Raw genomic sequence first — 16,445 nt, forward strand, 5'->3', positions numbered from 1 at the left:
TCCGGATTATATTAAATCCAACCCACTCCTGTGGACCACCAGAAAACTATGGCACATTCTGCACCATCATGGTAAATTGAATCATTACCACTCCCTACACCTACCCTTACTCCAAAACCCTGAATTTCTGGACGGCATGGCTCCTCACCCCTTCAACATGTGGAGATTGACTGGGCTGCATTCTATTCGATCCTTGGTCTCCACAGAGTATCGGAGGGTGCTAACCTTCTCTGAGGTGTCCTCGATGTTTGCCACAATCAGCCCATACCCCTTAGCATTTGCACAACTGCGATTTTACGTAACTCATGTTCTTAAGCACTTTACAATAGCGGATTGGAATAACTCTCTAGACAGTCTTTTATCTTACCCGATCCCACAACGTAAAGCTATCTCCTCCCATTATACTTTCTTGAGGAAAATCTTGGACCATGCAAAAGTTACGGGAGGCATGTCTAAGTGGTTAAGTTATTTCCCTGGGTTAACTATACCTTTAATGGAAAAAGCCCTACTGTTCTCGGGCAAGGTTTTACCCGCTAGCATGTATACAGAATTGTTTTTAAATATATATCACAATACGTATTTATCCCCTCTGCGATGTTTCCACATGGGAACCTCGGAATCTCATTCTTGCCCAAAATGCCATCAATCTGAAGCTGATACTTATCACTCTTTATGGACTTGCCCAATCATTCAATACTTCTGGCATCTTGTTAGGCGATATGCTGAAGCCAAATTAATAACTTACGTTCCTTTCGACCCGGAATGGGCAATATTGGGCATTATTGATCCGGCTCTTAGGATGCCGTTAGAATGCAAAAATTGCTTATAGCTCTTAGCGCTGCAGGGAAAAAGACGATTCTTCAGGGATGGATAGACACTGCACCTCCGCAGATACCTTTATTTTTATCTAAACTATATCATCTGTTCCTGATGGATTGGGTGGAGGCAATAGTGGACAGTGGTAAATAGGTGGATCTTTTTTTACATTATGGGATTCATATATTTCTGCTCTTCCTCTTACCACACGGCGACAAATACATCATAGCCTGAAAAACACCACATGGTATTTAACGAGGTTGGCATCACAGGATCCACCTGTTTCCCTGTACTGATGCTGGAGGTTTGTGGGCGGCTCCCTTCGAGGCTAATATATTACCTTTGTAGTTTGATGTAGATTTTGGTGAAACGAATTGACATAATTAACACACCATAATGAAATGCTGTTACTGTTTTATTTATGTTGACGCATGTTATGATGTATGACACCAAGTTTATTCAAAACGAATGGCAATTATTATTGACATGTTAATACTTCTTTCCCCATGATGACTCAATAAAGAAATATTTAGAAAAAAAAATGATATATATATATATATATATATTTAATATAATAATGTTTTCAATAAAAAATAAACTAGGGCAAAAACACTATACCGATGCCCATATCACCACAAGAGATGTACTAACAAATGTCTTACCCAGTCTGAAGAAGCATTACAATACTTAACTGAAAAAGTATTCAAGAATTTTATCATTTGTTGTATGTTCCACAATCTATGTTTGGATCACAGTATAGGTGTTGAGGAAGACGTAAATCTGCCTGAAGATCCAGATGTCTTGACTGCCCCCCCAAAAATGGCAAAATGAATGCAATGGGAAGCAATGTCAATTGAAGAGTCATCTGTGAATAATTTTCTTGTAAGTATATACAGTAACAACTGTATATTTATGTCTGCTAGATACTTCTCTTCCCTGTCTTCCTCCTCCCTCAGCCATATCTATTATTTCTTCACCATATTTTTTCCTCATCTCTATCTTTGATCCCTGCCTTACGATTATCTCTGAACCCTATCTCTTTCTTCCCTCACCTCCACCTTTCATCCCTGCCTCTTTCCCCCTCATGTCTATATCTCATCCCTCTCTAATCTCAGTCTCTCATCCCATATCTTGTCTCCCTTCATATCTATTTCTTATCTCTCCCTTGCCACTATCTCTCATCCCTGATTCTATCCTTCCTCACATCTATCTCTCATCTGTTTCCTTCTCCCACATCTCTATTTGTCATCCTTCCCTTACAACTATCCCTAGTCCCTCTTTCTTTCTTTCTTTCTTTCTTTCTTTCTTTCTTTCTTTCTTTCTTTCTTTCTTTCTTTCTTTCTTTCTTTCTTTCTTTCTTTCTCTCTCTCTCTCTCTCTCTCTCTCTCTCTCTCATCTTTATTTATCTTCCCTGTGTTTGTACTCCATCATTGTTCTCATCCATTTCTCATTTCCTCCCTCATCTTTGTCATCCCTCCATTACCACTATCTTTCATTCCTGTCTCTCTGTCTTTACTTCATCTGTACATCTCAACCCTCAAATCTATCTCTCATCTTTTTGTCCTCCATCATCTAATTCTCTACCCTTTATCATTTCTTCCCTTATTTTTATCTGCCATCCCTCCCTTATTACTATCTTTCATCCCCGTTGTCACGACTACTAGTGAGTCCAGGCATTTACCTGTCTAGCCAACTGGACGGGCGTGCTCATCCGGCAGTGAGCACTCTGTTTAGCTGCAGCACTGTTCCCAGAGGTGGTCGTTGGCAGGGCACTGTGTCATGCTGCTGTAGCATTCCCCATGTCTCTGGCCTGTCAGGACATGTGGTGTGGATGTTGACATCTTGCTTCAAGTAATCTGACCAGTGTCAGCCCAATCCTGGTCAGGTTGTGAATCAACGGATTCCTGCAGCAATTCCAAACTCACTTGAGGGTATAAAGCTTCCTGCTTCACAGGACTCTGGTGCCAGTTCCATAGTCATACAGCAGTGTGAGCATTGCAGCTGAACTCCCTTAGTGAGACTCTAGCCTCGAGTATTACTGTGGAAACCCTCCTATACAAGCTTTACTCTAGTCTGGCTCCAGTCTGGTTGCACTCTAGTCCAGCTCCAGTCCGGTTGCACTCCAGTTTGGTTCCAGTCTGGTTACACTCTAGTCTGACTCCAGTCCGATTGCGCTCTAGTCTGGTAGAACTCTGGTTACAATACAGTCCATATCCAGCTGGTCAGACAACCAGCCTAAAGCCAAACCTTTACCAGAACACCTAGACCAGGCAAACCAGGCAGGGTGCCATGACCGGCTCACTGGGTGTATAAAAAGCCCAAAGTTCCTCGTGGAGCTTCCTGGTGAACACCACCAGTGGAGTAAGACTCCGTGCCCCTGTTCTAGGTCTTGTCAGCCTCCTGGTACTAGTTCTACCCATAACCTCATAATTTCCAAGGGTTATTCCATTCTATGCATCTCCGGTCTCCCAGCTTCCAGTACAATACTACCCAGAGGACCAGTGCCTCTGACACCAGTCCAGAGACATCTGAAACCCAAAATAAGATGCCTGTCTCTTTATCCCTCATCTGTATCATTTTCACCCTCATAAGCTATCTCTCATTCATGTCTCTCTTTCCCTCATCTCTGTCTTTTATCATACCGGCTCACAGCTATCATCCCCATAAATTTCCTCCTTCATCTCTTTCTCTGTGTGTAGGTGGTGTAGTCTCTGTTTAAGTAAACATCTCTATGGGATGACATGACCTTACAGACCCTGTATTCTGCATTCACTGCTCCAGCATTCTGCGGCCAGGAGGAGGGAAGGGACACAAGAAATAAAGGAGGATGAAGAGAGGGAGAGATAGGAGGGCACATAGTGGAGTAGGTTCAATTTGGGGAGAGATAAGAGGCATTAGGGTCTATTTATCATCTCTTAATTTGTACAAAGTACTGTAGGTGAAAATTAAATGTTTCACCTGCTTTTGTAGAATTTAAGATTCATAGCCATTCATCATTCATGTAATACAGAAGACATCACTGATATCTGCTGGTTACATTTCTCCCATGATAACTTCCACAGTACCATACTTTTGTGTGTGGATATGGAAATTATGCAATTCATCAAGTACTGAAAACCCTTTTTTTTAAGAACTTAATATTATTACTGTATGCTATCCTGAGATGGTGTACAGCAGCCGAATGTGTAAACAAGCTCTCCACTTCACTCCAGTTGGTCCTGTAGCACTGGGGACCTGGAGAAGAAATTGCTCTCTGTCACCTGTGCAGAAGGAGCACTCACATTCCTGGCTTCAGTACAGTAAGGGTGCAAGGACTGTGAGTGAGTGAGTGAGTGAGTGAGTAGACAGTGCATGGGGTGGTGGGGAGGAAGCTGACACTGGCAGGTCAGATACCAGGGAAAGATGTTTGGGAGAGGGGACACCAGCAGACTGGATATGAAAGGGACGGGGGGAGCAGTCACTGGCAGCAGATCAGATGCAGGAGGGAGGTCGAGAGAGGAGACACAGGCAGCATATCAGATGCAGGAGGGAGGGGAAAGAAGAGAAACTAGCAGCAGATTGCATGAGGGAGAAAGGGGGGTGAGGATACAATGACAGATGATTGGATATGTGAGGGAGGTGGAGAGTGGAGACAGGTGGCATATTGGGTATGGGAGGGATTGGGATAAACACTGACTTATCAGATGCTGGAGGGAGGGGGAGAGGAGATATGGGCAGAAGATCAGTTGGGGAATAGAAAAGACACTGGGGAGAGCATGTAGGTATGGGGAGAAGACACCGGAGGAAAGGATGTGCGGGGGAGGTGTCTGAGGAGGCATCGACAGTAACGATGTGGGGAAGGAAAGGAGACGGAGCAGAGGATTCAGGGAAGCAGACGACATGTCTCCACAGAAAGAGCAGCTTTTATGATGATTTAATAATAGAGGGAAGATGAATTCCTCCAATATTTAACCAGGACATAATGTGAGTTCAACACATAATTATCACCTTACAAACTTTTCTCTTGATGAATAGACCCCATAGAGAGAAGGAGGAGGAGATGGGGGAGAGATAAAAGGAGGAGAGAGAGTGGAGGAAGACTGAGGGTAGGATAGATAAGGGAGGAATAAGAGGAGAGAGAGAAAAGTAAAGAGTGTAGGAGGAGTAATAGGGGAGAGATGAGAGTGAGAGACAGGAGGAGAACAGAGATTGGAGAGCAAAGAATAAGGGGAGAGACAAGGATCAGAGTGGAGGAGGATGAAAAGAGGGAGATATAAGAGGTGGACAGTTTAGATGAGAGAGAGAGTGGAGGAGGATAAATGGAGGAGGATAAATGGGGGAGAGATAAGAGGAGAAGCATTGAAGAAGATTTAGGTGAAGAGTTTAGAGCAGAAGAGAGTTAAGGAAGCTAAAGAGAGGGAAAGATAAAAGGAGGACAGAGTGGAGGATGAGAGATAAGAGGAGAGAAAATGGAAGAGGAAGAGAGGGAGAGATACTGTTAATTGATGTAATGAAACTTACCTGCAGATGTAGTAGTATTTCCACTGGCTGATGTGTCTATGGGGGTCATTCCGAGTTGTTCGCTCGTTGCCGATTTTCGCAACGGAGCGATTAAGACAAAAATGTGCATGCGCATGGTACGCAGTGCGCATGCGCTAAGTATTTTTGCACAAAACTTAGTAGATTTACTCACGTCCGAACTAAGAATTTTCATCGTTGATGTGATCGGAGTGTGATTGACAGGAAGTGGGTGTTTCTGGGCGGAAACTGACCGTTTTCTGGGAGTGTGCAGAAAAACGCAGACGTGCCAGGATAAAACGCGGGAGTGTCTGAAGAAACGGGGGAGTGGCTGGACCAACGCAGGGCGTGTTTGTGACGTCAAACCAGGAACGAAACGGGCTGAGCTGATCGCAGTGTAGGAGTAAGTCTCGAGCTACTCAGAAACTGCTACGAATTTTCTATTCGCAATTCTGCTAATCCTTCGTTCGCAATTCTGCTATGCTAAGATACACTCCCAGAGGGTGGCGGCCTAGCGTGTGCAATGCTGCTAAAATCTGCTAGCGAGCAAACAACTCGGAATGACCCCCTCTATCTCAAGATATACCAATGATTGCCTTAGAGGGAAATATTCCACTCAGTTTCTGCTGCCATTCTACCATTTCTATATTTAAAAGTGGTCCTCAACCGGTAGCTCTATGTTGATATTTGAGAGCTAACTTGTGTTTCATCAAAAGTCTGCAATCGGAATAATGTCTTTTGCAGATATATACTGTTCTCACACGTTTTCCACCTGCTGTGACTGAAATGGCTGTTTTGTGCAGCACTTCTTCCTTGCTTTCTGATCCATAAAGTACATCCAGAGGGTCTTCCAAGTAAAATATTCTAGTACTTAATGATGCCTTCAACCAAAAAACCTAATTTTCAAAATTACATTGGTAAACAAAGATTTTGTCACAGGGCACCTCACATGGTATTACAGTACGCAGTGCATCGGGAAAATATTCACAGCGCTTCACTTTTTCCACATTTTGTTGTGTTACAGCCTTATTCCAAACTGGAATAAATTCATTTTTCCCACAAAATTCTACACACAATGGGGGTCATTCCAAGTTGATTGCTCGCTAGCAGTTTTTAGCAGCCTTGCAAATGCATAGTCGCCGCCCACGGGGGAGTGTATTTTCGCTTTGCAGGAGTGCGAACGCCTCTGCAGCAGTGCGCCTGCAAACACATTTTGTGCAAAACAAGACCAGCCCTGTAGTTACTTATCGTGTGCTATGATTGCTGCGACGAGTGACATGGTAATGATGTCAGATACCCACCCAGCAAACGCCCAGCCACGCCTGCGTTTTTCCAAATACTCACAGAAAACGGGCAGTTGACACCCAGAAACTCCCACTTCCTGTCAATCTTCTTGCGACCGCCAGTGTGACTGAAAACATCGCTAGAACCTGTGCAAAACCACGATGCTCACTGTACCGGTACGTTGCGCGTGCGCATTGCGGTGCATATGCATGCGCAGATTTGCCGTTTTTTCAACTGATCACTGCGCAGCGAAAAATGGCAGCGAGCAATCTACTCAGAATGACCTCCAATACCCCATAATGACAACATGAAAAAAGATTTTTTGAGATTTTTGCACATTTATTAAAAATAAAAAACTAAGAAATCACATGTATATAAGTATTCATAGCCTTTGCTCAGTACTTTGTTGATGCACCTTGGCAGCAATTACAGCCTCAAGTCTTTTTGAATATAATGCCACAAGCTTGGCACACCTATCTTTGGGTGATTTCACCCATTCCTCTTTGCAGCACCTGTCAAGCTCCATCAGGTTAGATGGGAAGTGTTGGTGCACAGCCATAATCAGATCTCTCCAGAGATGTTCAATCCGATTGAAGTCTGGGCTCTGGCTGTGCTACTCAAGGACATTCACAGAGTTGTACTGAAGCCACTCCTTTTATATCTTGGCTGTGTTCTTAGGGTTGTTGTCCTGCTGAAAGATAAACCATCGCTCCAGTCTGAGGTCAAGAGCGTGCTGGAGTAGGTTCTCTCTGTACATTACTGCATTCATCTTTCCGTCTATTCATGACTAGTCTGCCAGGTCCTGTTGCTGAAAAACATCCCCGCAGCATGATGCTGCCACCACCATGCTTCACTGTAGGGATGAAATTGGCCTGGTGGTCAGCGGTGTCTGGTTTCCTCCAAACATGACGCCTGGCATTCACACCAAAGAGTTCAATCTTTGTCTCATCAGACCAGAGAATTTTGTTTCTCATGGTCTGAGAGTCCTTCAGGTGCATTTTGGCAAACTCCAGGTGGGCTGCCATGTGCTTTTTACTAAGAACTGGCTTCCGTCTGGCCACTCTACCATATAGGCCTGAATGGTGGATTGCTACAGAGATGGTTGTCCATCTGGTAGGTTCTCCTCTCTCCACAGATGAATGCTGTAGCTCTGACAGAGTGACCAGAGTTCTTGGTCACCTCCCTGACTAGGTCCCTTCTCACCCCATCACTCAGTTTAGACAACCGGCCAGCTCTAGGAAGAGTCCTGATGGTTCCAAACTTCTTACATTTATGGATGATGGAGGCCACTGTGCTCACTGGGACCTTCAAAGCAGCAGATATTTTTCTGTACCCTTCCCCAGATTTGTGCCTCAAGACAATCCTGTCTACAGACAATTCATTTGACTTCATGCTTGGTTTGTGCTCAGACATGCACTGTCAAGTGTGGAACCTTATATAGACAGGTGTGTACCTTTCTAAATCATGTCCAATCAGCTGAATTTACCACAGGTGGATTAAGCTGTAGGAACTCAAGGATGATAAGTGGAAACAGGATGCACCTGAGCTCAATTTTGAGTTTCATGGCAAAGGCTGTGAATACTTATGTACACGTAATTTCTTATTTTTTTTATTTTTAATAAATTAGCAAAAATTGGTAAAAATGAATTTATTCCAGTTTGGAATAAGGCTGTAACATAACAAAATGTGGAAAAAGTGGAGCGTTGTGAATACTTTCCGGATTAACTGTATATGTATTTTCTATGCTGATATTAAAAATGGTCTTGGAATCTTTCCATCTCCCATAGTTTTTGAAGTTATACCCTCTTTAAGACTATACATTCCGATATATTAGAGCGTGTGAAGATATCGGGTTCCAAATCACTCAAGCTTGGTGGTAGATGAAAAACCAACTGGGGTTTATTGACAGAATAGGTTATAACACAGTTCAGCACACTTCTGTAATCCAATTCCACATGACAATTCCCATCACAATCTCCTGACAGAACATTACTTCTTAATCTGGGAGCAGAGAGTCTCTTCTAGCAATACAGAGTCCAAGATAAATCCAATATAATGGGTCCCCAAGCAGATCCCTGGCAGAACATTGCTTCTTAGCCTGGGATCAAAGAATCTCTCTTCAGCTCTCTGGGTAGCTCTACTTATACCTCCAGAAGCTTCATATTGCTGGACTGTGTCTGTGTGTTAGGATCTTACAGCATTGGAGTACAATCATATTCTAATCAAGGTGATTACATCAGCCAGAGAGCCACCCTGTCTGGTCAGTTCACTTTTGGACAACAGGGAGTAAACAACATGGACAATGGTACCTCATATGACTTACCTTCTGAGGGTCCATTGTGGTGTATGAAAACAATAGGAAACTAGGTCTAACACAAATACATTATCTAAAGGGTAACAGACAACAGTACACAATTGCATATATTAACAATATTTAGGTTGATTTAAACACAGTATTGGGTGAGCAGCAATGGACATGTTATGGAGAATGAACAAACAGACAAATTGGATGTATATGGATATGGGTATAAAAAGTACATATTTGACATAGGAAATGAGGCATAGCTATATTAATTGTCACAGACCTCAGTTCCTCACATTCCTCTCCCACTTTTGAGACCCAATGTACTGGCAAGTTGTAGGTAAAGTCCTCAATGTCCAAGTGAGGCTGTTGGGACAATCCAGTAAGTCTTTCCTTAGGTTTGGTGAGAGGGTGATTAGCAGTTCAGAAGTTCCTCCACCACTTTTAGGCCCTGTGGCAGGGCAGTACAAACTAGCTGGCACTTTAACCCCACCTGGGTCAAAAGGACTGAGGGCCATGTTTCCTGAAGAGTCTAATGACCGGCCTTTTGGGTCTGGTGGAATTATGATTAGCAACCCACAATTGCTCAGTTCTTCACCAGATTCCAAATGATATGTCCCTGGTAGCAAATAACTCTGGTCCCAAAACATACTTGTAAATGCCTGTACCTCTCCCACTCATTCCGTGGTCTCCCACATGAGAACAAGCAAATAGTGGGATACTGGCTGAGAGCACTTTCCCTCCTGGTGGTGCATTACATCCCTCGCCTCTGGCACTTCAGGAGTGGGTATCCATGTGTCCCAAACATAAATTTGTCAGTTGCATCAGGACGGGCAGATGCTGGCGCTCTGCCATGGCCTAAGATACAGTGTGGGGCTCTCCTCCACCCTCCTCCGATTGCATGCCCAAAATCTGTCCAATGGCAGTAACATGTTGGTGCTCCTGCCCTATTGCCAAAGGCAAATTGAACATTGGCTGCAGGGAAGTAGCAAAATCCAACAATTTGTCTCTTAACTCTTCCCCCTCAAAAGCCACTTTCACAGTTCCCATGGGTAATTCCCCATGTGGCTGCAGAGAAACTAACAGGACTGACTGATCCCTGTACAGGTCTTCTCCCTCAAAAGCCAATTCCCCCTCCCCCAAACACAACACTGTAAATGGCTCAGTAGCCAGGACTGGTTGGTGCTCACCTGAAGGATTCCCTTGGAGGCTCTGTTGCTCGAGTGGTGGTCGGGTGATAGTGGCAACTTCTTCCACAATGTCTCGCTGGCACTCTGAGATGGTTTCTATATCCTCCAAGCCTGCAAATGGGCAGTTGTAACACAGCTCAGGCTGCTCACAGAGTGTTTCACTGCGACATTCCCCGAGGGAGAAGAGAACAGGTTGCAGACAGTGCTTCCTTGCATCCACCTGGTCAAGGTCATCCTTGTCCAGTGTAACATACTGGGCAGACAGTTCTTGGCACTCTCACACTAAGTCCTCATCTTCCATCTCAGCAAAAGGGAAGTTCCTTCTGGGGTGCCTGGATTGTGATCACTGCTTTCTTCACTTCAACGCGTGCTTCCTTCCATATAGAACACTGGGCAACTTCTTCCCTTGGGTATGGGAGAAGCTGTTGCAGATGGTGCCTTTCAGCATCCACCTTGCAACACTGGTCTCACCATGCTGGTGTATCCCGGGCCCCCTGATCCAATGCCACTTCCTCTGGCTCTGTCCGGGAAAACAATTTACTCTGCACTTGCCCTTTCATCTCTGTATATTGTATCCTTTGTGTCATTTGGGCCACTGTGGCGGTCACTTCCTCCCTGAATTCCTCAAACTCTGTCTCCCCCAACAGATTCCATGTGGCTGCTACACTTCTGCAGTGCATGAACGCATTCCCCAGATGACACAACTTGTCCTGTATGCTGGATACTCTCCACCTGCTGATTACCCACTGAGCTTCATTCCAGTACTCACAAATATACTGCATCTTGGTAAATATAAATAACATATCCAGCTTCCAAGCCTGCCGATATGCTGATGAACTTCCATCCACAAGCTCCACTGCCCTGGTTCCATTACTGGTCCCCTCTGCTGAGTCCTGGACCATATCCTCCTCTTCTTCCTCATCACACGGGTGCTCAAAGTCCTATTGAGCCAATTTTCCAATTAGGGTCCCCTTGGTATCCACTGTGTTAAATACAATGTTTGTTGCATGACACAGTTCTTGCAGGACTCCCTTCTTGCTGTATCGGTAGCATAGTGGGGCGGAATCTATTGCCTGCTGTGGTTTATTCCTTTCTGCTGGTGTCTTGAGTGATCCCACCGCTGTGGCCAAATGTGAAGATATCGAGTTCCAAATCACTCAAGCTTGGTGGTAGATGAAAAACCAACCAGGGTTTATTGACAGAATAGGTTATAACACAGTTCAGCACACTTCTGTAATCCAATTCCACATGACAATTCCCACCACAATCTCCTGACAGAACATTACTTCTTAGTCTGGGAGCAGAAAGTCTCTTTTAGCAATACAGAGTCCAAGATAAATCCAATATAATGGGTCCCCAAGCAGATCCCTGGCAGAACATTACTTCTTAGCCTGGGATCAAAGAATCTCTCTTCAGCTCTCTGGGTAGCTCTACTTATACCTCCAGAAGCTTCATATTGCTGGGGTGTGTGTGACCTCTGTGTCTTAGGATCTTACAGCATTGGAATACAATACATATTCTAATCAAGGTGATTACATCAGCCAGAGAGTCACCCTGTCTGGTCAGCTCACTTTTGGACAATAGGGAGTAAACAAACATGGACAATGGTACCTCATATGACTCACCATCTGAGGGTCCACTGTGGTGTATGATAACAATAGGAAACTAGGTCTAACACAAACACATTATCTAAAGGGTATCAGACAACATTACACAACTGCATATATTAACAATATTTAGGTTGATTTAAACAAAGTATTGGGTGAGCAGCAATGGACATGTTATGAAGAATGAACAAACAGACAAATTGGATGTATAGGGATATGGGTATAAAAAGTACATATTTGACATGGGAAATGAGACATAGCTATATTAATTGTCACAGACCTCAGTTCCTCACAGAGCGTTTAGTGAGTTTTTATCTTTAGTAAATTAAATTCTTTCCTCTGATTATACTGTTCTTGGATGATTAGTATACAGAATAATAAACAATTGAGTCACAATCTGCTGGATTGTGCACTGTGGACATGATGAGTCAGATAAGGGGTGACCAAGCAAGTAAACCTTTCTTACTTACAAAATTTCTAGCCAGTTGGTCGGCAGAGTTTGTTCTGTAAACATTTAATGCTGTGTTTTTCTCTATCATATTTATATAGTTCAGTATATATTTTATGGTGTTTAGAATGCCAAGTAGTACAATGCCTTGAAATTGTGTTGAAAGTGGCACAAAATGACTTGAAACTGTTAAACATATGGGGCCAAATGTAATAGAGTGAGAGTTTCATAAAGTGAGAGATTTGGTAAGGTTTTGTAGTTTTTTTTAAAGTGGCAATCATTTACACTGCGAAACCAGGTTGATCTTGCTGTGTAAATGATTGCCACTTTAAAAAAACCTGCAAAACCTTACCAAATCTCTCACTTTCTGAAACTCTCACTCTATTACATTTGGCCCCTGGTCTCCTCTGGTCCTGATTGAAAGGATGGAATCTTCTCTACATAGAAACAAAAGTATGTGTATTTAGATATTGACATAGCATCTTTAAGGATTTCCATTCCATTGAAGATTGACTTTTTTTTTGGCAATTCTGTTAATTCTGTTATGGAAGCACTTGGTCAGGAGTACAAAACAGAGAATTAGCGTTTATTTATTGATTCTTCTAAAGTTAGTTTGAAAGCTGTGCTTCTCCACAATGAAAAGAAGTTTCCATCATTACCACTAGCTCATGCTGATCTTATGAAAGAAACATGTGGGAGCATGAAACTCTTGCTGGATAAAATCAATTATGAATAATACAAGTGAAATGTCTGTGATGACTTAAAAGCCATTGCTCTTTTGCTAGGACTACAACTTTTTTTTCACAAAGTACTGTTGTTTTCTTTTGTGAGCTGGTATTCACAGACTGCATATTGAAACTAAGGGCACAATGAGGGTAAGTCCTACAAATTTGTACAGTTTATCAGTTTTAGGGATGAGTTTGGGGTGCAGGGCCTCTTGGGTTGGTGTAGCTGGGTTGCCCTGTGGTGGTACATTATAACAATTAATTCAGCACTTTTTAAACACTTTTAAATAATTTTTCTACTAGTACTACACTTTGAGCATTTTATTAACACCTTTCACCGGTGTAACTCTTTTAGAACATAGCATTTGCTTCTTTCTTTTTGGTTAGTGGGATAGTATTTTTTGTCCAAAAAGTGTACTAAGAACCTTGAGTATATTATAATTATTCTGACTACCAGTGCTTAGTATTGTAGAGTGTACATCAGCACCATATTTATGCTTTCTATGTGAGTGGGAGGGACAGCAGAGGCCGGAGAAATAACTACACTCAGAAGCAGTGGCAATAAAATTGGGTCACCCCACGGCTAATTGAATACCCCCCAAGTATGTTTGCTGACTGTTGTTTTAACCTTAAACGGGATGCTCCTGAGGCAAATACAGACAAAAATACTATACTTTTGCATATTAAGTGAGTCACATATCAAATACCAAATAACATCACAGTCTACTAGTGTTTCCTAACCACATTGCGCTGTGACTAAAACACATATTTGGCAAAAATGACACCCAATGTTAGCAGAGTCTCATGGGACCTGGCACGACAAGAAGGTCTGTTTGTCACGACTTGAGGACATGTTTGTATATTAAGCCCCTGTTTAAACAACTGGAAAACCCTTCTATCCTAAAATATTTTCTTGTTTACTATTACAACTGTATTGTCCAATGCTACAATTCAAGAGGCAACTCACCTCCACTAATTATACTAGGCACTAAACTGTCTTCTTCTTACATCATTCTTAACTGAATTACACTGTCCAAAGTCAGAAACCAACTTTAGCTGCTATTAGACTGATTGTGAATAGCTGTCTGCACATTGATTGATGGTAAGCCTATTTACTAGTGTGGTATTTTGTATAGTCATACATTTTTTTGTGTCATAAAGCTAGAGAGAAAGTTTGGGCCTAGAAAACAATTTTGATCACAGCAGAAAATCTGGTATCAGTGATCAATATTGTTTCAAAAACTGTTCTGAATTCGCAGACCTTGACAAACAAGTCATTAAATTATTGCTGAATACATCTACAGTAGTTTGGATATATAGCTAGAAAAACATATTTGTGCCCTTCATGGATTTCTCCTTTATAGTAATTTACACCTTAATTTAAAGCCTGTTGGAAAAATAAGCTACATTGTTATGGTGTTCTACTGTATTATTGTTACAAGCATACTTATGGAATATGGTTGAGAATTGCAGCTCATATAAAACCAACAAACAAACAAAAATGCTTTGGAGACTTTTGACATTGCTCAGTTTCTCGGGAACAACCATTTCAGCTTAACGTTACAGCTACAGTAAGCAAAGCTAATTTTGATATGAAAATCATTGAAGATGAACAGAAATGTAAAAGGGCATCTGATCATTTTAAATATAACACTGTAAATAAGTATAGATGTTCTGGCAATACCAATAAACCTATTACATCAAGACACTAGACTAGGCTTTCCTGTGCTGGTAGCAGCACTAATTACTATAAAAAATGTATTATTTTGTACCTAAGACCAAAGAGATGTGAAGAAAGATATTGTACCAGAAAAACAGGGCAGAAAGAAGAATGGTCCAAATTATTTATCATGTTCTGACAAAATAATTTATTTTCCAGGATGAGCAATTCACTTTCAAAAAGTTCTGTCTATCAAATGCCACAATCAGTGCTGTAATTGTGTACATGTATGTGCTTCCTAAAATGTATTGCAGGTAAAATTTTACGATTATATCTAATTTAACATTGAACTCACTTACCTTCTAGATATGTGTGTAAGCAAACTAGGAATAGATAGCAGTCACTAATTTTATTGCCATGGGAATAGTAAGTAATTTAATTTGTTGTCTCGTGCTAAAACTTGATAGCTAAAACATATTTTTGCTAGCTGATTGATTTTGGTTACAATCTAGACATCTACTTTGTGTTTTTTTTCCAGACATTTGTTGACATCCTGACAAAGAAAACTAGTGGGAGGTTTATGAAACTTTCTAAAGAGGACAAGTGGAAGTGTTGCCCATTGCAAACAACCAAGAATCTAGCTGTCATTTATCTAGTACATTATATAAAATTATAGTTAGAATCTGACTGGTTTCTACTGTTGGTTTGATAAATATCCTGCTAACTTTAGAAAGCCACTATCAACCAATAAATGTATACATTAATCTGTGCTTAATATCAGTGTGTACTTCCCAGGATGAGACATTTCTAAATATTTTTAAGAAAACAGTCAAGATTTTCAGCTTTAAAATTACAGAAGAACAGGTGGCATGGCTTGACAAACTTGAATTTGGGCCCGGAGGAACCCCAATATATGCAGCCTAGTGACAGGCATGATGATGTTGTGCTGCAACTGTTTCACATTGTCTGTTGGCTGTAGCTTCCTGATGTTCAGGGAATTGGAGAGGATTGGTGGGATCTACTGCTAGCTTGCACCCTCCCCTTTCATGCTGCATGTCTGCTTTCTGATAGCACTGGAGCTTTGTAAGACCCACTCACATGGTGCTGACAACTGCCGCAACTCTCCTTTAGGTGAGTTCCTTCTGCAGGGTTACTGCTTTGAATATCACCAACCTGCTATGCAAGCTCCAAGCCTGACATTGTCCATAACAATTTCTAGATTAACTTATCATACTCATGAGTGCCGGACCTCTCTTCCTTTACAGGGTATGTTGTACTTATCCTCCTCCATCCTAGAGTGCCCCCTATGGAAAATTAGAAATTGTGCATTACATTAAGTGGAAACTTGTTGCCCTCTTTATAATAATGAAACCACTGATTACATCTCTCTACCCAGTTTCTTCCTGCAGCTGTTTTACCTTTGATAGGTGGCAACTCTTGACTTGAGCCACACTTGACACCTTTCTTTTTTCTAGAGATAGCGACTGTTGCCTTTGCGCATTTCACAAGCCCAAACCATTCTGCAGTCTCTCCATCTGACTTGCTGAGACATCAATTCATTGTCCATTTTTGGGTGCTCTCTACCATCAACTGTCTTCACAATATTTGGGAATTACAGCCAGCCTTCTATAATTGCCAATTTTTTTTTATTCAAACAGTACTTCTAGATCTCATTGCCATCTGGTGGCTGACATCACCCAGATCCATTCAATTTTACATAAGTTGAACTTACATTTGCTTTGTTTTTGTCATAAAAGCATACCTTAACTAGATACCCCTCACCAGACAGCAACAGCCTCTCCAACCTAGATTGTATCACTTAGGGGGATATTCAATTACCCTGATGAGATTATATTGCACCAGCTTATTGGGGATAATTAGCCCCCCCCCCGGCGATACATTTCGCCCTTGAGCAT

Source organism: Pseudophryne corroboree, chromosome 6, assembly GCF_028390025.1.
Source record: "Pseudophryne corroboree isolate aPseCor3 chromosome 6, aPseCor3.hap2, whole genome shotgun sequence".
Lineage (NCBI taxonomy): Eukaryota > Metazoa > Chordata > Amphibia > Anura > Myobatrachidae > Pseudophryne > Pseudophryne corroboree.